A 25,619-nucleotide genomic window follows, 5' to 3' on the forward strand; every position below is an offset into this window, starting at 1 on the left:
TTTTTAAGACAGAGTCTTGCTTTGTCACCCAGGCTGGAGGGCAGTGGCATGATCTCAGCTCACTGCAACCTCTGCCTCCCAGGTTCAAGCGATTCTTCTGCCTCAGCCTCCCTAGTAGCTGGGACTACAGGCACCCGCCACCATGCCCAGCTAATTTTTCTGTTTGTATTTTTAGTAGAGATGGGGTTTCACCATGTTAGCCAGGATGGTCTCCATCTCCTGACCTCAGGATCCACCCGCCTCGGCCTCCCAAAGTGCTGGGATTATAGGCGTGAGCCACTGCACCGGACCCACACCATCCTTTATTTAAGCTTTGGTGTTATTCTGGCTTCTTTCTTTTTCTCTGCTCCTACACACCCTCTGAGGGCATCTCATTCATCGCTGCGAAGTCTCTTGTTGTCTGTCACGTACGCATGACTCCTAAATGTGTGTCCTCAGATTTCTAGATCAAACTACTTCCTGTTGCTCTGAGTGTTCCCCAGTCATCACAAAACAAGCACATCGAAGGCTGAACTCAGCACCTTCTCCCCAAAATCTCCTCAATTTCCTCTTCATATTTTTGCTGTCTTAGTGAATGATATCCACTACCCACCCAGTTGTCCAAGTCTTAAACCCGATCTCCAGTCCAGACTTTTCCATCTTCAAAACTGCAACATGTAATCCATCATGACTTTCAGTAGATTCTACCTCCTCGAGAATGTGGCTTGTACATTTCTCGTAATTTGGTGCTGCTCACCTTTCCAGTCTCATATCTGACCACTCTAAGACTCTCTAAACTACTTTTAGTACTGACATACTCAGCATGCATAATCATTCACGTTCTTTCCAAAATCTGCGTACGTTGTGTCCTCCACCTGAAACAGACTTCCCCACCTCTTTATTTGGTTAACTCCTTCACACCTTGTAAGTGTCTGTGTACAAGTTACTAACTTCCAATTTTCCCTAAATCTGGGTTAGGTGACCTCCTAGGGCTCTCAGTACTTATCTCTTCATAACACGCTTCTTTATCACAGCTGACTTTCCTGTTTCTACCGTGCCCTCTCCTGTGAGTTTCCTGTAAGTGCTTACGGGGACCTTATTTTTTCTATCCACCTTTGTATTCCTAACGCCAACAAAGTATTTGGTATAAAAAACAAATGCTCAAGGAATGAATGAATGCGAATGTCAAAGGTATCATTGTGAAAATAGAAATTACACTTCCGGCTGGGTGTGGTGACTCACAACTGTAATCCCATCACTTCGGGAGGCCAGGGCAGCAGGGTTGCTGCAGCCGAGGAGTTTGAGACCAGCCTGGGCAACATGACAAGTCTCTCTCTACAAAAACAAAAAAAAAGGCAGGGCACGGTGGATCATGCCTGTAATCCCAACACTTTGGGAGGTCGAGGTGGGTACATCACCTGAGGTCAGGGGTTTGAAACCAGCCTGGCCAAAATGGTGAAACCCTGTCTCTACTAAAAATACAAAACAACATTAGCCGGATGTGATGGCGTGCACCTGTAATTCTAGCTACTCGGGAGGCTGAGGCAAGAGAATCACTTGAACCTGGGAGGCGGAGGTTGCAGTGAGCCAAGATCGCGCCACTGTACTTCAGCCGGGGTGACAGAGCAAGACTCCATCTCAAAAAAAAAAAGAAAAAAAGAAAAAATTAAAATAATAATAATAATTTAAAAAGTTAACCAGGTGTGATGTGCACCTATAGTACCAGTTAATCAGGGGGCTGAGATGGGAGGATCACTTGAACCCAGGAGGTTGAGGCTGCACTGAGCCATGATAGCACCACTGCACTCCAGCCTAGGCGACAGAGTGAGACCCCATCTCAAAATAATAATAATAAATAAAATTTCCAATCGGAGAAAGCAATTAGTATTTCACTCAACAAAGATTTGCCCAGTCCCTCAAACATTAAAGGGATTTATTTATACATTAAAACTATTGCTGGGCATGGTGGTGCACACCTGTAGTCCCAGCTACTTGGGAAGCTGAAGCAGGAGGATTCCATGAGCCCAGGAGATTGAGGCCAGCCTGGGCAACACAGTGAGACCCCATCTCTTTTTTAAAAAAGATAAAATAAATTTAGAAGAACTCATCAACATTAGAATTGCAAGCAGAGGGGGCTAGGTACAGTGGCCTATTGCCTGTAATCCCAGCACTTTGGGAGGTCAAGGTGGGTGGATCACTTGAGGTCAGGAGTTCAAGAACAGCCTGGCCAACATGGTGAAACCCCGCATCTACTGAAAAAAAAAATACAAAAATATTAGCTAGATGTGGCAGTGCACGCCTGTAATCCCAGCTACTCAGGAGGCTGAGGCACAAGAATCCCTTGAACCTAGGAGGCAGAGGTTGCAGTGAGCTGAGATCGCACCACCACACTCCAGCCTGGGCAATAGAGCAAGACTACGTCTCAAAAGAAAAAAAAAAATTGTAAGCAGAGGGTAATTAATAGAAGTATATTTCACATCTGTCCCTTGTGGGCGTCTTTTCCAGAGTTCCATATCCAGACTCTCAAACCATGTTTTGGGATCATCCAAACATTCCATCCTCCTGACTCCATAAACTATTGGATTCATAACCTGCTCCATACTTGAAAACACGGGGATTGGAATTTGGTAAGTGTTGATGTTTCATTTTTTCTCTCTTTAGTTGTCAACAATGGACCGTACCTGTGGAGTAATGCTTTTGTAATTCTTCTCTCTGGAGTCTTCATCAGAAGATGTGACTGGACTCCTGACTAGTCTAGTTGTTTTCACATTGTTTGAATGTGCTATGTGTACCGAGAAATGTTGTGAAGTCTTCTGAGGAGTTCCATCCTTTCACATTTTCTCCTCTGTTTCATGAGTATTTAAATTCTTTGGGCACGGTGGCTCATGCCTGTAATCCCAGCACTTTGGGAGGCCGAGGCGGGCAAATCACGAGGTCAGGAGTTCGAGACCAGCTGACCAACATGGTGAAGCCCTATCTTTACTAAAAATACAAAAAATTGCTGGGCGTGGTGGCAGGTGCCCGTAATCTCACTACTCAGGAGGTTGAGGCAGGAGAATCACTTGAACCCAGGAGGCAGAAGTTGCAGTGAGCCGAGATCTCACCACTGCATGCCAACCCAGGCGACAGTATGAGACTCCATCTCAAAAAAAAAAAAAAAATTCTTTATCATTGCTCTATTAATTTTTTCCCAAAGTGACTTTACATAGAGAAAAGTGGAATTTCAGCTGGGCACAGTAGCTCACACCTGTAATCCCAGTGTTTTGGAAGGCCAAGGCAGGAGGATTGCTTAAGGCTGGAAATTCAAGATCAGCCTGGGCAACATAGCAAGACCCCATCTCTACAAAGATTTAAACATTATCTAGGACTACAGGTGGCATGTGCCTGTAGTCCCAGATACTTGAGAGGCTGAGGCAGGAGGATCACTTGAGCCCAGGAGTTCGAGGCTGCAGTGAGCCATGATCACAACACTGTACTCTAGCCTAGGCAACAGAGCAAGACCTTATCTCAAAAAAAATAAAAAATAAAAATAAAAGTGGATTTTGAGACTCAGAAAGACTTGCTCACCACTCATGGCCAGTTGAATAATGCAGGACATGAGTAGTTCAACCAAACTCCAAAAACAACTCTGCTTTAGTCATACTGCCTATTGGCAACCCTATTCCATCCCCACTGTCAAATTTCTCTAGCTCCATAACTGCTTTTGTTTTTCTCTTTTTTTCTTTTTTTTGAGACCAAGTCTTGCTCTGTCACCCAGGTTGGAGTGCAGTGGCGTGATATTGGCTCACTACAAGCTCTGCCTCCTGGGTTCACGCCATTGTCCTCCCTCAGCTTCCCGAGTAGCTGAGACTACAGGTGCCTGCCACCATGCCCAGCTAATTTTTTTTCTGTATTTTTAGTAGAGACAGGGTTTCACTGTGTTAGCCAAGATGGTCTCGCTCTCCTGACCTTGTAATCCGCCCTCCTCGGGCTCCTAAAGTGCTGGGATTACAGGCGTGAGCCACCGCGCCTGGCCTGCTTTTGTTTTTCATAACGCTTCTTTGTTTATTGTCTACTTCCCCTTCTAGAATGTAAGCATCATGAGCACAGACAATGTTTTTGTTCAGCACTAGATGCTCAGCACTTGGAGTAGTAACTGGTACACAGAAGGCACTCCGTAAATATTTTTTGATTGAATGCATGATGTATTTTTTAAGTTTTTCTTTTACATTTTTATACTTTTTAAAATAGAGATGAGGTTTTGCTATGTTACTCAGGCTGGTCTTGAACTCCTGGCCTCAAGCAATCCTCCAGCCTCAGACTCCCAAAGTGCTAGGGTTACAAGCATGAGCCACCACACCTGGCCCTTGTTTTTTCTTTGTTTGTTTCTTTCTTTCAAGAGGTTGATGTGGGTTGTGCACAGTGGTTCACGCCTGTAATCTCAGCACTTTGGGAGGTTGAGATGGGTGGATCACCTGAGGTCAGGAGTTCAAGACCAGCCTGACCAACATGGAGAAACCCAGTGTCTACTAAAAATACAAATTAGCTAGGCGTGGTGGCACATGCCTGTAATCCCAGCTACTTGGGAGGCTGAGGCAGGAGAATCGCTTGAACCCAGCAGGCACAGGTTGCGGTGAGCCGAGATCGCGCCATTGCACTCCAGTTTGGGCAACAAGAGTGAAACTCCGCCCCCACCCCACCCCCGCCCCCACCACACACACACACACACACACACAAAGGGGCTGATGCACATTCGGATCTCTAGGGATCTAATGAAAGTCTGGTTTTTTCCTGAACACTTTTATCGATGACTAAGACAATAATACTGATGGCACGCTGAACAAATTTACAGATGACACACACTAGAAAGAATAACAAATAGGTTGGAGGATACAATCAGATTCTCTCCCCGCCCCCAATCCTGACAAAATGTAATAATGAATCATATCAAACAATACAGAGTTTAATGGGTACCAATATAAAGTACTCAAAGATCCCCAAATTGAATTGTACAAGTACTGAGTGGGGGCGAGATGGCTTACAGCTATACACGGCAGGAAGATTTACAGTCTCCTGTTGATTGTAAGAAGATGATGAGTCAACACAGTGGGATGTAGCTTTTTAAAAAATCAATCTTTTGTTGTATTAATAGAAATGTAATGTTCCAGAGGGGAACTAGTTCTCTAGTACTCGCCAACGATCAGACCACATTTATTGTGTTTTATGAATTCTGGGCTTCAGACATTTGGATACATTGATCAACAAAGGATTATATGAGAAAAATAAAAAGGATAATAAGAAATCTGGTGCACAGAGTTATTTAGAAATAACAAAAAGATCCAAGGTTGTATGTAGGTGTGTAAGGGGGATGGTGAAAACTAGCATATGTAGCTACCTTTCAAAGTTTGAGGTCTATCCGGCAGAGGAGAGATTTGATTTCTTCTGGGTAATCCCAATGGCAGATTGAGGGCCAATGAGTGGAAGATGTAAGCATGTATATTTCAACCCATTAACACTGGTCAGCTGCTAGATCTGCCTAGCAGCCAAATGACAACCATTGGAAGTAGTAAATTCCCTGACCCTGGTGTCCAGAAGCGGGGCAGTCATGCCCCATTCACTGGGTACATTTGTGATAGAAGTTCAAACACCCGAGTGAGGAAATGAGGAGAATAGATTTGTTTATAATAGCAAACACATAGTGAGTGCGTACTGTATGGCAAGCACCATAATATGTGATTAACGTGGTTGTCATTTCTAATACATCAATCCCACTAGCTCATTTTACAGATGAGAAAGTGAGGCTTAGAGGGATTAAGCAATTTGTCCAAGAACTTACACTTTGGTACAAAGCAGATCTAGGATTTGAACCCAGGCAGTCAGATCCCAAACCTTAATTATTATTCTATAAGGACCCCAAGGCGAGTGTGGTGGTACACCTTTGTAGTCCCAGATACTGGGGAGGCTGAGGCAGGAGAATCACTAGAATTCAGAAGTTCAAGACTGCAGTGAGCTATGATCACGCCACTGCACTCCAGCTTGGGCATCAGAGCGAGACCTTGTCTCTAAAATAAGTAAATAAAAATAAAAGTAAAGTATAAGGACTTTTACTTCTAGAAAGCCGTTCTTTCCCACCTTGAGATCCTATCACTCTAATGAAATAATCAAACCGAGAAGTTTATCTCAAAGGGTGGATGATTCTATAGTATGTAGGTTCCCTCTATATGTAATACGCAGGAACTGTATTAGTTTGGCCATTTGCCACTTGGGCATACTAGATGGAGCCCACCATAGGATCTGGCACACAGTAGGTGCTTGCTAATTATTTATTAAGTGAAAAGAATGAACAAATGCTACAAATACAACACTGGCGGGATCTGAAATGACAGAATCTCAATATCTTGTGCCTGAAGAAAAGCACATTTCTGGGCGGTCTACTGAGGAGCCTCAGCAAAAGTGATAATCCATCATTCCCAGCAAAGGCCTTGAGAATTCCTGTGCAATTGTTTGAACGATATTCATTTAAACAAATATTTACTGAGTATCGGTCCTGTGCCAGGTATGTCCGATGTGTGAATGATGCAGAGGTGAATCGGAGGATGTGCTGTCGGTAGGGGAGAAGACTGGTAGACAAATTCTTACAGTACCTTGCGACAGGTGCTATAGCAGTTGCATGTATGTTTTTTAAGGATGATGGAAGCAAAGAACAGAAAGGAACTAATTCTGCTAGGTTGAAGGAGTCATCTGATACTTGATTATGTTTTATTTATTTATTTACTTACTTTTATTATTATTCATTTTTTTTTTTTTTTGAGGTGAGATCTCCCTCTGTTGCCCAGGCTGGAGTGCAGTGGCTTGGTCTCAGCAACCTCCGCCTCCTGGGTTCAAGTGATTCTCCTCCCTCAGCCTCCCAAGTAGCTGGGATTACAGGTGCCTGCCACCATGCCCAGCTATTTTCTTTCTGTTTTTAGTAGAGACAGGGTTTCACCATGTCAGGCTGGTCTCGAACTCCTGACCTCAGGTGATCCACCCGCCTCGACCTCCCAAAGGGCTGGGATTATAGGTGTGAGCCACCGCTTCCAGCCATTGATTATGTCTTAAAAATAGCTTCCACATATGTGTTACTTGAGTTTATTCAGTCTTCATAAAGACCATGTGAGATCATGACCCCTTCTTGTACAGAAGATGAAATAGAGTCTTACAGAGCTTAGGTGAGCTCCCCAGGGTCATATAGCTAGTAAAAATAATTGCCCACATTGACTGAGTGCTTAGAGTATCTGCAACTCTGTTCTAAACCATCTTAAGACATTTAATCCTCTAAGGTAGTTATTGATATCATCGTCATTTTACAAATAAGAAAACCGAGTCACAAGATTTAAGAGTCTTGCCTATAGTCACATAGCTAGAAAGTGGAAAACCAGGATTTCCACCCACACTGTCTAACTTTAGCAGGCAGACACTGATCCACTGCACTAAATTGCCTTGTCTAGTCCCCCAAAGAGCTGGAACTGACACACTTGGACTCTGATTCTGAGTTCAGTTCTCTTTCAAGTGACCTTGCTCATTAGCAGATACTGCATCCAAATGAGAAGAAATGGTCATGTGGATCCAAGGAGGCTTGTGTAGTACCTGCATCTGTGGTATGGTGGTATGGTGGGAGGGCTATGGTGAAGTCTGTAACGTGCATGAACTTAACCACTGACAAGCATTATGCACAAGCTTTAGATTTTCTATGTTGTAGGCATTCAGGGTTTTTTCAGGGCAGTCAGAATTTTTTCTTTTTGAGACAGAGTCTCGCTCTGTTGCCTAGGCTGGGGTGCAGTGGCGTGATCATGGCTCACTATAACCTGGAACTCTTGGGCTCAAGTGATCCTCCCACCTCAGTTTCTGGAAGAGCTGGAATTACAGGTATGAACTACCACATCTGCAGAATTTGGCCTGTTCTCCAGGTCAGCATCCTGGGCTCTATGGACTATGATTTGTTACTCATAGGAACTAGCCACCAACACTTACTCTGCAGCCTTTTGGCTGGTTTAAATTTTTCTAAACAGAAGACATAAACCATTCAGAATGAAACAAGTTAAATTCAATACCTGTATATTAGCAAGAATGGAATACAGAAATGGAGAAATAAAGCACATAATTGTTTAAATTGCCCAGCTTTCTCTCCATAATAAAAATTATTGGATTGAAACACAGTTCAGGGTTGGACACGGTGACTCATGACTGTACTCCCAACACTTTGGGAGGTCAGGGTGGGAGGATCACTTGAGCCCAGGGGTTTGAGACCAGCCTGGGCAACATAGCAAGACCCTGTCTCTAAAAATTTTTTAAATTAGCCAGGCGTGGTGGTGCACAGCTGTAGTCCCAGCTACTTGGGAGGCTGAAGTAGGAAAATCACTTGAACCAAGGAGGTAGAGGCTGCAGTGAGCCATGATTGTGCAACTATACTCCAGCTTGGGTGACACAGTGAGACCCAGTCTCCAAAGAAAAAAGAAGAAAGAGAAAAATAGTTCAGTCTGATATTATTGTGTCTTGACAATTAAGCTGGTCTGGCTCTGTGGCAAATCTGAGAAAGAATTGGTTTTTAAAACGAATGAAGGAGATTCCTTCCTTTTTAATAATTACTACTTATGTTAATGTGGACATGACCTATATGATTGAAGATATTGTGTCTTTAAAATTGACATCTCTCAGAATTTTTGGAGATTTGGTCATTTTAAAATCAGCTGCAGGTTCGGATTTCTGTGGCAGGCGGTGGGGCAGAAAATTGCATGTTGTTTGGTATTCAATACAGGTGGGGTTTTGGTATTGCTTGGTTTTTAGTGTTTTGTTTTGTCATTTATGGAGATTTAGTAGATTCGACTGATTATCTTGGCCTTTGTGTTTGTGGACTTCTATTTTCTTGGCTTCAGTTCCTTGGAAACGTTTGTTTTGATGGTGGCAGGAGAGCTGGTTTAGTCATGTTTTATTTTTGTTGTTCCTATTTATTTCTAATATCCTTTAGTTAAAGTCCACTTACAAAGTATCATGTAACCTGTCTTTATGTCTCCACAAATGAAATGTTCCTAGTAGTAACTCTAGTGTAACCTTATAGGAGTAGTTAATTTGATGCCCAGTTGATGCCCATCGAGATGGTTCTGTAGTATTAGAACAAGGGTATGGTTTGGAAATTATGTTTGAAATCTATAATTGGATTTGGCATTTAGCAAATGAAATTTCAAGTGTCTTAGATCAACAAGTAGCCATATTCATATAAACGTATTTTCCTTTTCATCTCTGAGTCAACAAAAGTTGGAAAATCCTTTTCTCACATATTCCATTCTTCAACTAAACCTGTCCCAAGGTAAATTACTTTTAAAAAACCACATCCCAAACAAACAGTTTTTCATAAAGCTATGAGTACATGAATAGAGTAGGCCCCACTGGCATTTGGGATGTACGAATAATTAGAACTCTCAGTTTTTCAAACACGTAATTTACTACAGTTGAGGTTTTTAATTCTTAACTTTGAGTCCAATGGGATGAAACAAGTGACCCTTGCTGGAAATATGTCAAGAATCAACTTTCTCAGGTTGACCTTTAGTTTGCTGGTCATCACATTCAAACACTGTGTATTCCCAGGTTTGAAGATGTTGGAACCTTCCTAAGTTTGTTAAAAGATCAAGGCAGAAGGCTAGTGCTGCTTTGCTGCTGTGAAGAACAGACTTCCCTCTTCCTTCTCCTTTTAATTGGTTTCTGCATGAGAGAGAGCATGCTCCACCTCAGCAGGCCCCGTCTTTCCTCCGATAGTTGCCTTGTACCTCTTGTTTTTGCAACCAGATAGATGTCTATCATCCTTTCAACTGATTTGACATCCTTTCTAGTACAAGGCCCAGTACTAGACACCAAGGACTATTACAAATGCTCTCAATCACCATTGTTCATAACTTAAAAGTGGCAACAAAATCTGGAATAACTCAATGACTGTATGATCTTGAGCAAGCAACTTAATCGCTCTCCAAAACAACGATTTCAAGTGTGGGCAACATGGCAAAACTCTGTCTCTACAAAAAATAAAAAAATTAGCTGGGCGTGGTGGTATGCACCTGTAGTCCCAGCTACTAAGGAGGCTGAAGTGGAAGGATTCCTTGAGCCCAGGAGGTCGAGACTACAGTGAGCTATGATGGCACCACTGCACTCCAGCCTGGGTGACAGATCAAGATCTCGAACAAACCAACAAACAAACCAAAAATAATAAAATAGCTATTTCACAAATAGCTTGGGATTATATGTGAAAATGCTTAGCACAAAGCTTGGAACATAGTTGCAAGTGTAAATTGAATTTATGTGCAGTATATAATAATCCATGGAAACTCAAATGGACAGATGGACCCAAATCAAAATTGTCTGCCTCTAGCCATTTGTTAAATCAAAGTTTCACTTTCAAATGAATAACTAAATCTACCTATGAGTTTGCTTTAAAGTCTACATTCAGAGTAAAAAAGTACTTCCATGATAATCTGTTCATAGATTTCATGACAGGAGCTGACAAGGGTTTATTTAGGAGAAAATGACATGTGAACAAGCAGAAGAAGGAAGATTAGATAAATAAAATGTCTATTTCAAAATAAATGAAGAAGGGACAATTATCTGATAATAGAACATTCAGATGGTGATATAATTATAAAATAGACTTATTTTTGTAAGTTGGTTTAAAAATTTTTTATTGACCTTAAAGGAATAACTTTTTCATGATTGAATGATAAACCAGGCAGTACCTTGTATTAACTAGTAATAAACTACAAATATCCGTTAACTATATTTTTCTTTAATTGCATCTGCTGTCATGGCCTTACATTTATTTTAGTGATTAAAAAAGAGTGATTTGATTTGATAACTGCCTGTCCTCTCTGCATATCAGAAAATCGGAAGGAGCAGACTTCCCTCTGACTCACTTAGCTGTGAAAACAGTACTCAGCCAAATTACGGGGAACTAACACTGTAGTAAAACCATAAGAAAATTTTGCTAAGAAACCTTTTCTCATCTGCAAATTACTTAACTGAAACCTGAGATGCTGGATTTCAGCACAAAGGTGGCTTTGGAGGAGAAAGTTTGTGCCAAACTGGATCTGTTGTTTTTGTGTTATGTAAAAAGGAGGAAAAAAATGAACGGTTTACTCCTAAGCTATAAATTTAAAATTATCCTATTACATCAATGACAGAATTTCCAAACCTCAAACTTTCCTTTAGAGCTATATTTTCATAAACTATGATCTGTACACAATCAAAACTAAATGTAATTGAATATTAAATAATTAGCCTTGCCCCGTTGTATTTAAAGAGTACTGGGCAAAGTTATTTTATTCACTGCATCAGAAGTGAATTATACTTGAATTGCAAAAATGGCAATACATGTGCAGTATAAAAATACAGAATACAGAGTAAAAAGAAGAAAATAAAAATCACCAAGATGATTCTATCACTCAGAGATACCGTCATTAAAATTTTGTTTTAAATTTATACACACATACAAACAGACACACGCACACACATACACATACCAGAATACCACGATATATAAATGCATATTAATGGTTTATTATAGAAAAATGAAACATAAGGAAAAGTAAACAGAAAGCATAAAGAACCCCATGTCTAACTGGACCTCATGTCTAGCCCATCAGTATCCCATTCCTCTCCCCATCTCATTTTATTTTGAAGCAAATTCCAGATATTATATTATTTCATCCATAAATTTTGATATGGCTGGGTGTGGTGGCTCATTCCTATAATCCCAGCACTTTCACAGGCTGGGGCAGGAGGATCACTTGAGGCCATTAGTTTGAGTCCAGCCTGGTCTACGTAGTAAAACTTTGCCTCTACAAAAAATTAAAAAATTAACTGTGTGTGGTGGTGAGTGCCTATAATCCAACTACTGGGAGAATAAGGTGGGAGGATCATTTGAGCCCAGGAGTTCAAGACTGCAGTGAGCTACAATTGTGCCACTGCACTCCAGCCTGGGTGACAGACTGACACTCTGTCTAAAATATATATATTTCAATATGAATCTTCAAAAGATAAGGACTTGTAAAAAACATAACCATTATCATATCTACATTAACTAATACAATTTTTTAGTAGTATGAAATATTCAGTGTTGGAATTTTTGATTGTCTCACAAATCTTATAACTTACTTTTGTTGTTGTTTTTTCTTTTTCTTTTCTTTTTTTTTTTTTTTTGAGATGGAGTCTCACTCTGTCACCCAGGCTGGAGTGCAGTGGCGTGATCTCAGCTCACTGCAACCTCCACCTCCTGGGGTCAAGCGATTCTCCTGCCTCAGCCTCCCAACTAGCTGGGATTACAGGCACCCACCACCATGCTCAGCTAATTTTTATATTTTTAGTACAGACAGGGTTTCACCATGTTGGCCAGGATGGCCTCGAACTCCTGACATCGTGATCTACCCTGCTCGGCCTCCCAAAGTATAATTTACTTTTATAGTTTGCTTATTGACGCAGGATCCAAATAAGGTTCATGCACTGAGGTCGGTTGATATGTCTCTCAAATCTCTTTGAATTTAAATTCCATAAATCTCTTTTAATTTCATTTTTTTCCTCGTAACTTATTTGTTGCAAAAACCAAGTTGCTTGTCCTGTAGAACTCCCCACAGTCTGGAGGTCTCCGATTGCATTCCTATGATGTAGCCCAACACAGGAGCTGTCCTATAACTGTTCCTCTGTCCTCTTAACTACGTACAGGCCCGATCAGATTCATATCAATATATTTTTTTTCCTTTTTTTGGCAAGACTGCTTCCTAGGGAGTGGAGTAGTTTGCCATTAGGTGGTACATAAAAATCTCCTCTTTTGTGATGTTACCTGGATCTATTAGTTCATTAAGGATTGTAAAAATGGTAATATTTTAATCCTATCATTCCTTGGCATGTGCCAATGGTGTTTGCTTTGTCTTATTTTTAAATTACTTTTGTTTTCTCTATTCCAATTATAATTTGAACTCATTCATTGAGATGTATTTGGGTCCCCGGTAGCTCGCCGTGATCGTATAGTGGTTAGTACTCTGCGTTGTGGCCGCAGCAACCTCGGTTCGAAATGTATTTAATGTGCTTATGTGCATATTATTTATTATTCTTATTAATGCTTAAATTATCCTCGTTGGTCTGCGATAGCATCTTCAAATTGGTTCTTGATATCTTTTGACACAACCCTAGAATTTTTGATAGCTCTCCTGCTATTTGGTACAAGATGGCAAAGGCTCACCTTATATATTTCCACATAGTAAAAATTACTTATATTTAAGATGTGGATATATATAAATATAATACAAAACCTTAGGACAGAAACTATTTATAATACCAAAAGACTGGAAATAACCCCAATGTCTATTAATAGAGGACTGGTTGAATAAACTATGATTCCTACACACAATGGAGTCTGTGTAGCTATAAAATGGAAGTAGGATTTTTTTTTTTTTTTTTTTTTGAGACGTAGTCTCGCTCTGTTGCCCAGGCTGGAGTGCAGTGGTGCTATCTCAACTCACTGCAACCTCCGCCTCCTGGGTTCAAGTAATTCTCCCGCCTCAGCTTCCCGAGTAGCTGGGATTACAGGCGCCTGCCACCATGCCTAGCTAATTTTTGTATTTTTAGTAGAGACGGGGTTTCACCGTGTTGGCCAGGCTGGTCTCGAACTACTGACCTCAGGCAATCTCCCTGCCTTGGCCTCCCAAAGTGCTGGGATTATAGGCATGAGCCACCGCGCCTGGCTAGAAGTAGGATCTTTAAATATACTTATTATTGATTGATCTGTAGGATATATTACAAGTAAAAAAATTGGGGTAGAAATGTGAGTCTACAATGCTACCATATATGTCAGAAGGGATATATATGTAAATGTATATACCTACACACATATGTAAATACATTTGCTTATATTAGAAAACAAAGAATAGGAGGATTCACATCACAAAATATTAATAATAGTTACTTATGAAAAAGGGAGGAAAGAAAGTGGGGGGATAGGGATAGAAACTAGACTTCTTTGAATTCACCTTGTTTTGTAGATTTGACTTTGGCCAGGCTGGTCTCGAACTCCTAACCTCAGGTGATCCACCTGCCTTGGCCTCCCAAAGTGCTGGGATTACAGGCATGAGCCACCACAACCGGCCTAATTGTGGGATATTCTAATCTTATTATGCCTGCTGTCCTTGAGAAGCAGGATTCTCAGCATGAGAGGAAGGGAATATAGATATAACATGGAGGCGGTTAGGCAGAAATCCTGTGGTCCCGAATTTGAATTGAGAGTTGATATAAATTTAGGATGTATATGTACATGTATAGACAGATCTCCTAGGTCCTCCGTTCACTGAAAAACCTAGAAACATGACTAAGCCAGAAGCAATGAGCATCCTTGTTATCTATGATATGATATACATACACATATATCATAAATATTCATATATACATAAATTTCATATATGTGTAGCATCAGTTATTTAGCTATTCTTCTATTTCCGGTTATTTAGATGTTCCCAGTTCTTTGCACTTATATATAATAAGTGTGGCAAAGCAATTGTGCACTTATTATTTCCTTCATACACTTTTCTGTAAGTAGAATTACCCGACTAGAGGGTAGGAACATATTTAAACTCTTGATTAGTATTGTCAGATCACCTCCAGAAAGGTTATACCAGGTTACATGCTAAGTGGCAGTGGGGGAGAGAGTGACTGATTCACTGCATTAATAGTTAGAGACATTTTAGACATTTACGCTGACATAGTTCTGCCGATCTATGTCAGGTAGAACTGTGCCTTTTTTGTTTTTCCCTTTTTGATTTTCTTATAGAGAAATTTTAAAAAGCAATAATACCATATGGAAAAACTACACTGCTGTAACATTTTCATATTTACATTATAAATTAATAACTGTATATTTGACTCCTTAAAAGTCCTACTTATTTGCCCTTTATATCTCAAGAAAATCCTGCAAAGTGCTCCTTTACTGATACAATTTTGTGTGTAGATGGAAGAGCTATTTCATCACCAAGCTATTGTGCATTTGAAAAGAAGGAGGAAATAGTTTATCCCTCCATGAAATGGTATTGACAGGAAGCAATCCACAAAGATTAGAATGGGCTCGTCAAACTTAATGTGTTCCTTATAATTAATGCATTGAATTATAAATCCTTTCATTGTAAACATACATATATCATGAATGTATTAAGATATGAATTTTTATATCTTTTTGGTAATTTTGGCAGTCATCTTTGGAATTCCTGGGGTTTTTTACTGTAAACTTACCTTCGCAGAGCTTATTATATGTGAAACTTTATTTTCCAAACATAGTTTAGGAAATTAACTAACTTTGTAAACATTATTTTAATGTATCTTCTATATACAACTGAACCATGATTATGAAAGCAAAAAAAGAAAGTAGATTGTAGGCAAAATCGTAGACTGTTATAGCTAGAGCGATCTTAAAGATCGGCTGGCCTAACCCCACCATTTTAAACTTTTGGAAAGTGAAGACAAAGGGCAGTTATGTAACTTCATTAAAGTCATACAGCTACTTTGTGAGAGTGTGACAAAATCCCAAACTGATTTGGTACAGTGTCCTTTCCATGTCACTTCTCAGAGTTAGCAAAACTTGAAAGCAATACACAAAACCAAATATAATTGTAGTGTTAGGGAAATGGGATTTGGCATGTCTACCTTCAAATTTTGATTATGTCACCTTTTCAATAAAAATTCTATAGACAATGGATGAACAACTACATTATAAAATTAGGTAAAAGAGCACCTTTGTTATTTGGGAAGCTAGAAATAAATTACGGGTTTTCTAATACTTAGCAGGGATTTGTAGCAATCAAAATGCAGACCATCAATGACTTGTTAGGGGTGCAAAAGTCATTGTGGGTTTTGCCATTATTTTAATAGCAAAAAATGCAATTATTTTTGCATCAACCTAATACAATGGTTTATCATGATTTTTTGACTTTACAGTGGTGTGCAAGTGACATGCATTCGGCTGGGCACGGTGGCTCACACCTGTAATCCCAGCACTTCGGGAGGCTGAGGTGGGTGGATCACGAGGTCAGGAGATCGAAACCATCCTGGCTAACATGGTGAAGCCTGTCTCTACTAAAAAATACAAAAAATTAGCCAGGAGTGGTGGCGGGTACCTGTAGTCCCAGCTACTTGGGAGGCTGAGGCAGGAGAATGGTGTGAACCTGGTAGGCAGAGCTTGCAGTGAGCTGAGATTACACCCACTGTACTCCAACCTGGGAGACAGAACAAGACTCTGTCTCAAAAAAAAAAAGTGACATGCCTTCAGCAGGAACCATATGTCAAATTTAGAATCTTCATCTTTTCCTGGGCTAGCAATGTGCAGATACTACTCTCTTGTGAAGTTGGGCCAAGTCACCTAACACAAAGCCCATTTTATAATAAAGGGTTGAATTTCTCATGTAATTTACTGAATACCGTATTGCAGGCATTCTGAACATGTTTCAGGTAGGCTCAGCTAAGCTTCGATATGTGGTAGGTTAAGTGTATTATATGCATTTTTGACTTTTGTTATTTTCAGCCTATGATGGGTTTATCAGGACATAACCCCATTGTAAGTTGAGGGGCACCAGTACACAGCATCTGAGTGCCTCATGTATGTATTCATAGGCACTGTTGTAAGTACTTTGTTTGCATTATCTCGATGAATTCTAACGATAATCTCAAGCACAAAGAGAGTATGTGACTTGCCACCAGGTAATCCTAAGAATGTCAGACTCAAGATTTGAACCTAGTTAGTCATAGATACAGTGGGTTATTTGAAGTTTCAAGCCTCAACTGTCATTGCCGCCACTACTGAGGGTTGCTGTGATTGTCTGACTCCCCCCAGCTGTCTTCCTACAGGATCAAAGTTTCCACTTGAGAAATTCTTACATAGCCAGGCACGATGGCTCAAGCCTGTAATCCCAGCACTTTGGGATGCTGAGGCAGGCAGATCACTTGAAGCCAGGAGTTCAAAACCAGTCCCGGCAACATGGTGAAGCCCTGTCTCTACAAAAAAATACAAAAAAAAAAAAATATATATATATATATATAGCAGCTGGGTGTGTCGGTGTGTGCCTATAGTCCTAGCTACTTGGGATGTGAGGTGGGAGGATCACCTGAACCCAGGAGGTCAAGGCTGCAGTGAGCCATGTTCACAACACTGTACTCTAGTCCAGCTGACAGAGAGAGACACCATCTCAAAAATAAAAAAATTCCTTGGAGCAAAAATTTTTAGAGACAATCTGCCTTCATCTGCCACTTGCTATGTGATTTTTCATTCCTCATCTCTAACATAGGTGTGATATCTACCTCATAGAATTGTTGGAGGACTAAATTACAGAAATCGTATCCATTTTTTAGCCGAATACCTGGGACGCAGTTATCATCAGCTATGGTCATCACTATTAGTATTATTAATATCATCACCATTATTATTTCTCTCCTTTTGACCTCTTTTTTCATGCAAAAGCTCCTGAAAAGGATAATACATTACCCAAGAAGCTGGTGACTCATCAGTTGTTTTTTTCCTAACAGAAGAGAGCAGAGCGGTATTAAGGCTGAAGGAAGGAAAGAGGTAGAGACCTCAAAGACAACTTAGAGCAGAGTTTTACCCCACATTAGTTGGGATACATTTACACAACAGTTCATTTGGAGTCTAGTCTTGTATTTGGGATCCTGTAATCTTTATTAGTTTCTGGAGCTCATTAAGGAATGAGGAAGGGCACTGCCAGCAGTGGTGACAGACCTTCTGTCCCTGCCTGAGGAATCCCGTCCACTGTGGCCACCTGCCTGTCCATGCTGCAGTGGGAAGTGGGCAACAACCCTCCGCAAGCTCTTCTGTTTTCTGTGCCGGGAAACGGGCCTTTTGCCATGGAAAAATTTCTCATTGTACCCGTTAAGTACAGAACACATATTGCACAATATGTAAGATCTTATTGAGACTTCTTGTTAGGCCGGGCGCTCAAGTCTGTAATCCCAGCACTTCGGGAGACTGAGGCAGGCGGATCACCTGAGGTCAGGAGTTCAAAACTAGCCTGGCCAAGAAGGCAAAACCCTGTCTCTACTAAAAATATAAAAAAAATCAGCTGGGCATGTTGGCAAAGTCCCAGCTACTCTGGAGGCTGAGGCAGGAGAATCACTTGAACCTGGGAGGCAGAGGTGAGCCGAGATCACGCCTTTGCACTCTCCAGCCTGGGCTACAGAGTGAAACTCCATCTCAAACAAACAAACAAACAAACTTCTTATTAACCTGTGTACACACCGTGCTTCAAAACTAGGACTGAGTGCCATTCTCGAGGTGTCATTCCACTTTTTACTCAGGGGCTAAAAGTCTAAAGGTGGCCCGCAACCAAATCCTCACTTTTTTCTCTAGATCACACACTTTGCACTGACGCCTAAAGTCTTACTGTTTAATGCTACCAGCTTCTCCCTCATGTCAAGTATTCTTATTTTCTGTATTTCATTTTTCACTTTTCATCTTTATGAAAAGGACCGAGCACATGGTAGAATAGAAAATGGTGCAAAAAGATGTTCAGTAAAAGGTGCATCTCATTTCCATCCAGGCTGCCCAGTGCCATTGGCCGGAAGTGCCAACCGTTTGTTCATTCATTCAGAAAGTGTGGTGGGGTGCCTCCTCTGTGTTAACCACTGTTTGGGGTGCTTGGAATCTAGCAGCAAACAAATGGATTAGATCCCTGCCTTCTAGTAGGGGTTGATGGGCTACGAGCAAGATGTATGAGCAAGTTATCACAGGGTAGGTTAGAAAGTGATGAATGCAGCCTGGGCAACATGGTAAAACTTTGTCTCTACAAAAAAAATTAAAAAAAAAATTAGCTGGGTGTGGTGGCACACCTGTAGTCCCAGTTACTAGGGAGGCTGAGGTGGGAGGATCACCTGAGCCTGGAAGTGGAGGTTGCAGTAAGCCGAGGTTGTGCCACTGCACTTCAGCCTGGACAACAGAGAGACCCTGTCTCAAAAAGAAAAAAAGAAAAAGAAAGTGACTAATGCTATGGACAGAAATAAGTAAGGGTGGGGTACAGGGTGATCAGGGTCACTTATGAAATATCTATCACACAAGCTGAGTGTCCATCAACAGATGAATGGATAAAGAAAATGTGGAGACACACACACACACACACACACACACACACACACACACACAATGGAATGTTATTCAGCCATTTAAAAAATGAAATCCTGTCGTTTGCAGCAACATGGATGGAACTGGAGGTCATTATATTAAGTGAAATAAGCCGGGCACAGCAGGACAAATACCAAATGTTCTCACTCATATCTGGGAGCTAAAAATGTGGATCTCATGGAGGTGGAGAGTAGGATGGTGGTTACCAGAGGCTGGGAAGGGAAGGGGGAGCGGGGGATGAAGGGACATTGGCTAATAGGTACAAACATAGAGTTAGATAGTAGAAGTAAATTCTAGTATTCAGCAGTACAGTAGGGAAATTAAAGTTGACTATAATTTATTATATATTTCAAAATAGCTATCAGGTTTCAAAATATCACATGTACCCCCACAATATGCACAACTATTATATATCAATTTTCTTAAAGTCATAAACAATTATAATGGGAAAAAATAGTATATATCACTGGCCAGGAATTCTCCTGAGCACTTTACACATGTTAACTATCTGAATCCTCGCAACAAGCCCAGGCACTCTTACCATCATCATTGTAAAGGGAAACTAAGGTATAGAAGAGGTAGGAACATGGCTCAAAATCACAAAGCGAATGAGTAGTGAGACCTGGGCTTTCGCACAGGCTGCCTGGCTCCAGAGCCTGAGCCTAGCTCCAGAACACTTCTGTCATCCCAGAAAAAAAACTCCCATGCCTGGTAGAGTCACTCTCAATTCTCTCCTCCCCACAGACCCCGGCAACCACTCATCTGTTTTCTGGCTCTGTGGATTTGCCTAATGTAAATATTCATATAAATGGAATCATGCAATATGTGGCCTTTTGTGAGTGGTTTCTTTCACTGAGCATAATGTTTTCAAGGTTCATCCATATTGTATCAGTCCTTCATCCCTTGTTGTGGCTGAAAAAGATTTTCATTGTATGAATATACCACATGCTGTTTATCCATTCATTAGCTCTTGGGCGCTTGGCTTGTTTACATTTCTTGGCTATTATAAATAACACTGCTGTGTACCTTTGTGTACAAGCTTTTGTGGAAACGTACATTTTGTAATTTTCTTGGGTACATACCTAGGAGAATTGTTCAGTTGTAAGGGAACTCTGTGTTTAACTTATTTATTATTATTATTATTATTATTGAGACAGGGTCTCACTCTGTCACTTAGGCTGGAGTGCAGTAGTGCAATCTTGGCTTACTGCAACCTCTGCCTCCCAAGCTCGCCTGTTCTCCCACCTCAGCCTCCTGAGTAGCTGGGAGCATAGGCATGTGCCACTACACCATGCTTTTTTTTTTTTTTTTTTTTGGCATTTTTTGTAGAGACAGGGTTTCACCAGGTTGCCCAGTCTGGTCTCAAACTCCTAAACTCAAGCAATCCACCTGCCTCAGCCTCCCAAATTGCTGGTATTACAGGCATGAGCCACCGCTCCTGGGCCTATGTTTAATTTAACAAATCAGCTTTTGATCATATGTATTACTTACCTAAGCCTCACTACTCAGAAGGGGAAAAATATAGGAGTAAGTGGTTGCTTTAGCAAATGTCCTATCCTGTCCTATCAGTATGATGCTGTCTCCTTCTTAGGGTTTCATAAGTCAGTACCCTGAGGGTCACTGACACTCAATGTGTGTATTTTCTATGCAGAACCCCTAAAAAGGCCACCTTTTGTCACCTTCTCTGTACAATAGATGGGGAGTGACCATAAGGAAGTACCCCTTAAAGTAACTGAAGGGATCAAACTTAAGCAGTGGAACCTCTCCAGGTACTTCTAAAAGCATGATAGACAGGGTCAGTCTAGAGACATGAATGCTTTGAGAAGATTACACAGTCCTCTAACAATAACATTCATGATGATTTTGTAGAATTATCTATGCCTAGCATAATGCTAAGTGCTTCACAGCCTTTTTCCTAGACTTGCACTCTCCAATATCATAGCCACTGGTCACATGTGACTATCAAGCACTTGACACATGGTTAGTCTGAATTAAGGTATGCTATACATACCTTCATTAGGGAGGTTGAGCATCCCTAATCTGAAAATTCAAAATATGAAATGCTCCAAAATCCAAAACTTTTTGAGGACTATGATGCTACAAGTGGCATTGTTGGTAGTGACAAAGCCTGCTGTTCTCTGCTGTTGCTGCTGTTTAGCAAGTGATACAGGTATTCTAAGGGATGCTGCTGTGCTGATTAGTTACCCTGAACATATTGTTTTTTTCACTATTTTAATAGTATGTTATATATACATATGTACACATATATATACATATACACACACACACATATATACACACACACACACACACACATATATATGTATATCACTCTATCACCTAGGCTGGAATGCAGTGGCACGATCTAGGCTCACTGCAACCTCCGCCTCCTGGGTTCAAGCGATTCTCCTGCCTCAGCCTCTCGAGTAGCTGGAATTACAGGCATGCACCACCATGCCTGGCTAATTTTTGTATTTTTTGTAGAGACGGGGTTTCACCATGTTGGCCAGGCTGGTCTTGATCTCCTGGCCTCAAGTGATTCACCCACCTGGACCTCTCAAAGTGCTGGAATTACAGGAGTGAACCAACGCGCTCAGCCGGTGTTATATTTTTTAGTGTTGAAAACTTACGTCTAAATAAACGTGAGAAAATGATTGCTTATCAGTAGCACATAAATGAGCATCAGGAATGATGTTGCCAGACAAGCACAGAGTGTCCCATGGGTGGTTGAGATAGTGACACCTTTGGTTTCTGATCGTTCGATTGATACAAACTTTGTTTCATGCACAAAATTATTAACAATATTATATAAAATTACCTTCAGGCCATGTATATAATCTGCATATGAAACGTACATGATTTTCATGTTTACACTTGGGTCTTATCCCCGAGATGTCTCATTTATGTATACGCAGATATTCCAAAATCTGAAATCCAAAACTATCCTGGTCCCAAGCATTTCGAATAAGAGATGCTCAACCTGTACATATGAAATACATATTGGACTTCGAAAACTTAGTGCAAAAAAGAGAATGTAAAATACTCATGAACATTTTTTACATGTTGAAATGATATTTTGGACATGAGTTAAATAACATATAGCACTAAAATTAATTTTGCCTGTTTCTTTTTACTTTTCTTAATGGGCTACTAGAAAATTTTAAATCACACATGTGGCTCACATTGTGTCTTCCATTATATTTCTATTGGACAGCACTGGTTCTAGACTAGTCCTCACAGTAATCTGATCAGCTGGATGGTATTATCATCCTTGCATTATGGGTGAGGAAATGGAAGCTTAGAGCGCTTAAGTCAATTGCCTATCATCATACAGCTGTGACTTAAGCGCAACTCTGTCTCCAATTCTGAATTCTTACTCATCACTCTAGGCTGTCTCCCCATAGTCCAGAAATGTAACCCACGTGATAGAAAAATGGTTAGGATCATTAGCTTGGCAAAAGGCTGTCTTCACGTCTTCGTTGTAGAGCACATGAAAAATGGTCTGTGAAGTTCTGTAGAGTAGAATTTAGGGTGCAGTTGGAGGAAATTGCCTATGAGAAAGTTTCTTAAATACTAACTTTGTAATGGTTTGGGACTCACTCACTGAGGATCGAAGGTAGAAGGAACTATTTCAGAGCTTGCTTTCATTTCTACGATTCTATCACAATTCACATCAAATTCACAGGTCAGCCTCTGCTGTAAGATTCAGATTGAGATGGAGTAGACTGAGATGAATGAGTGCTTCAGTTTCATCCCTTTTCCCTGTAAAGTGGAGGGTCTTAATTTCATCCCATTTCATTCGAATTTGTGGAAACTTCAATAGGACATTCTTCACAGCAATCCTGCCCTCTTCTAAGTTTCAGTGGAGAGGAGAGACAAAACTGTCAAGGAGAGAAACCATTCTCTGAAATACTAAGCCATTCTCTAAAATATTAAACCATTCTCTAAAATATATATTTTAACTTGGTCAAATCTTCCTTTTCCTAAGAGCATCAATGTTCTTCGCTCACAAATAATTCTCATGTGTATGTCATTAATGCTAACTATTACGAGTTGTTAAACGTTATGACAATTTTATTTGCATTTTACATATATTATACTTGTATACAACATGTATCATGGGTATAATTTACTTTTTAAATTTCCAATACCAAAGAGGATGCCCAGTTTCGAACAGTAGCTCCTTGGGCTATTTTTCCAATTTGGAAAGGCAGGGGGAGGATTGGAATAATTGCAAATTAAGCTTTGCCACAGGGCCTTGTTCCCAAATGTTTAAACCCTCTTATATTATTAGGGGCTAAAAATCTTGCTAAGAGCTTTTAAACAGAAAAATACACTTATTTGTTTTTGGGTTTTTTTTTGTTTTTTTGTTTTTTTTCTTGAGACAGGGTCTCACTCTGTCACTGAGGCTGGAGTGCAGTGGCAAGATCTAAGCTCACTGCAACCTCTGCTTCTTAGGCTCAAGCGACCCTCCCAACTCAGCCTCCCAAGTAGCTGGGACTACAGGCACATACCACCATGCCCAGCTAATTTGTTTTATCTTTTTTGGTAGAGATGCAGTCTCACTATGTTAGCCAGGCTGATCTCGAAACCTTGACCTCAAGCAATCTGAGTGCCTCGGCCTCCCAAAGTGCTAGGATTACAGGCATGTGCCACCATACCCAGCCACTTATTTGTTTTTTATTTCTTCCTCCAGACTACAACTTTATAGCATGCCAAGAAACATGGCAACTTGACTACTATAAGATTAATGCAAGCCAAAAATCAAACCCTAAGAAGCTAAAATGTTTCTAGAATATATGTGCCACGTTTTTTTTTTTTTTTTTTTTTTTTGTAGTTTGTTTTTATTTTTTTATTCAGGGTCAAATTTGTCAAATTTTTAGTGCCCCTTCATTAGGTTCACTTTGGCTTAAATAGCTACATGGAAAATATGTTCCAGCATTTGTTTTTTGTTAAGTCACTCTTCTGTAAAATTCCTTAGCGGTTTCAAATGTCATTCAGATGAGATGACAATGAATCATAGAAAGAAGACAGAGAGATAGAATGGTATTGGGAAAGGGATAGGGAGCTGGGAATCAGATGACCTGAATTCTAGTTCTGTTCCAAGAACAAATTAGCAACAAGGCCTTGGGGAATTTAAGTTCCACAAACATTTCTTGGACACCTACTATGTTCAAGGCATTGAAACAAGTGCTGTAGGAGCTAGAACAATGAACGAGACATGGATTCTCAAGAAACTTATCACCTAGCAGGAAGGACAGCATATTCACAAAGCAATAGTATAATGTGGTACAGAATGTATGAGTAGTGGAATAGAATTTATGGGGGCACAGAAGAACAAAAACATCATTACAGTCAGGGAGAATGGGGCTGGCTTCATGAAGAAGGTGATATTTGGGATCCTGGAAGTGTGGGTAGGATTACTGGGTGGGGATTTGAGGGAAGGGTGTTTTTTTGTTGTTGTTGTTTTGGTTTGATTTTTTTGAGACAGGGTTTCACTCTTGTTGCCCAGGCTGGGGTGTAATGGCGTGATCTCCACTCATTGCAACCTCCACCTCCCGGGTTCAAGCGATTCTCCTGCCTCAGCCTCCTGAGTAGCTGGGATTACAGGTGCACGCTACCATGCCTGGCTAACCTTTTGTATTCTTAATAGAAACAGGGTTTCACCATGTTGGCCAGGCTGGTCTTGAACTCCTGACTTCATGATCCGCCTGCCTCGGCCTTCCAAAGTGCTGGGATTACAGGCGTGAGCCACCACACCCAGCCCAAGGGAAGGGTGTTTTAAACAGAAGGTACAGGGAAGCGGAGATGATGTAAGCAAAGATGTACAGTAATAAAGTACAGAGCTGGTTCAAGGAACTTGTTAGACAGGAAGGCACAGTTAATTCTGAATAAAACAATGGAAGATAAGTTTTGAGCACTAGATTAAGATCAAATTGTAGTAGGGCTTGAATTCCATGCTGAAGAATTTGGACCTTATGAGTGATGAAGAGCAGGGAGACAGCCAAGATAACATGAAGACCCCTGAGTGATCAGCTTTGCTGGGAAGATTGTTCTAGCAGCACTGGGTGGTAGGAGGGTGAGCAGAGAGGTAGAAGGCTGGGAGATAAGTTAGAAAATGGTTATGGGGCTAGGCACAGTGGTTCATGCCTGTAATCCCAGCACTTTGAGAGGCCGAGGCAGTCAGATCACTTGAGCCCAGGAATTTGAGATTAGCCTGGGCAACATGGTGAAATCCCATCTCTATGAAAAACACAAACGTTAGCTGGGAGTGGTGGTGTGCACCTGTGGTTCCAGCTTCTCAGGAGGCTGAGATGGGAGGATTGCTTGAATCTGGGAGGTCGAGGCTGCAATGAGCTGTGATCATGCCCATGCACTCCAGCCTGGGAGACGCCGTTTCAAAAAAAAGAAAAGGTTGGCCGGGCGCGGTGGCTCAAGCCTGTAATCCCAGCACTTTGGGAGGCCGAGATGGGCGGATCAC

General features: G+C 40.9%; 1 protein-coding gene across 1 annotated transcript in view; it reads left to right on the top strand.

Annotated features, from left to right (window-relative positions):
• The window catches only part of MKLN1 (muskelin 1, intracellular mediator containing kelch motifs), a 386,600-nt gene that overhangs the window by 37,041 nt on the left and 323,940 nt on the right, over window positions 1-25,619 (top strand). Inside the window, exon 2 of the mRNA XM_011939628.1 lies at window positions 2,485-2,606. The gene's annotated coding sequence lies outside the window, so the exon portion shown is untranslated. The remainder of the gene's footprint in view (window positions 1-2,484; window positions 2,607-25,619) is intronic.

This window comes from Colobus angolensis, unplaced genomic scaffold (assembly GCF_000951035.1).
Source record: "Colobus angolensis palliatus isolate OR3802 unplaced genomic scaffold, Cang.pa_1.0 Scaffold182, whole genome shotgun sequence".
Lineage (NCBI taxonomy): Eukaryota > Metazoa > Chordata > Mammalia > Primates > Cercopithecidae > Colobus > Colobus angolensis.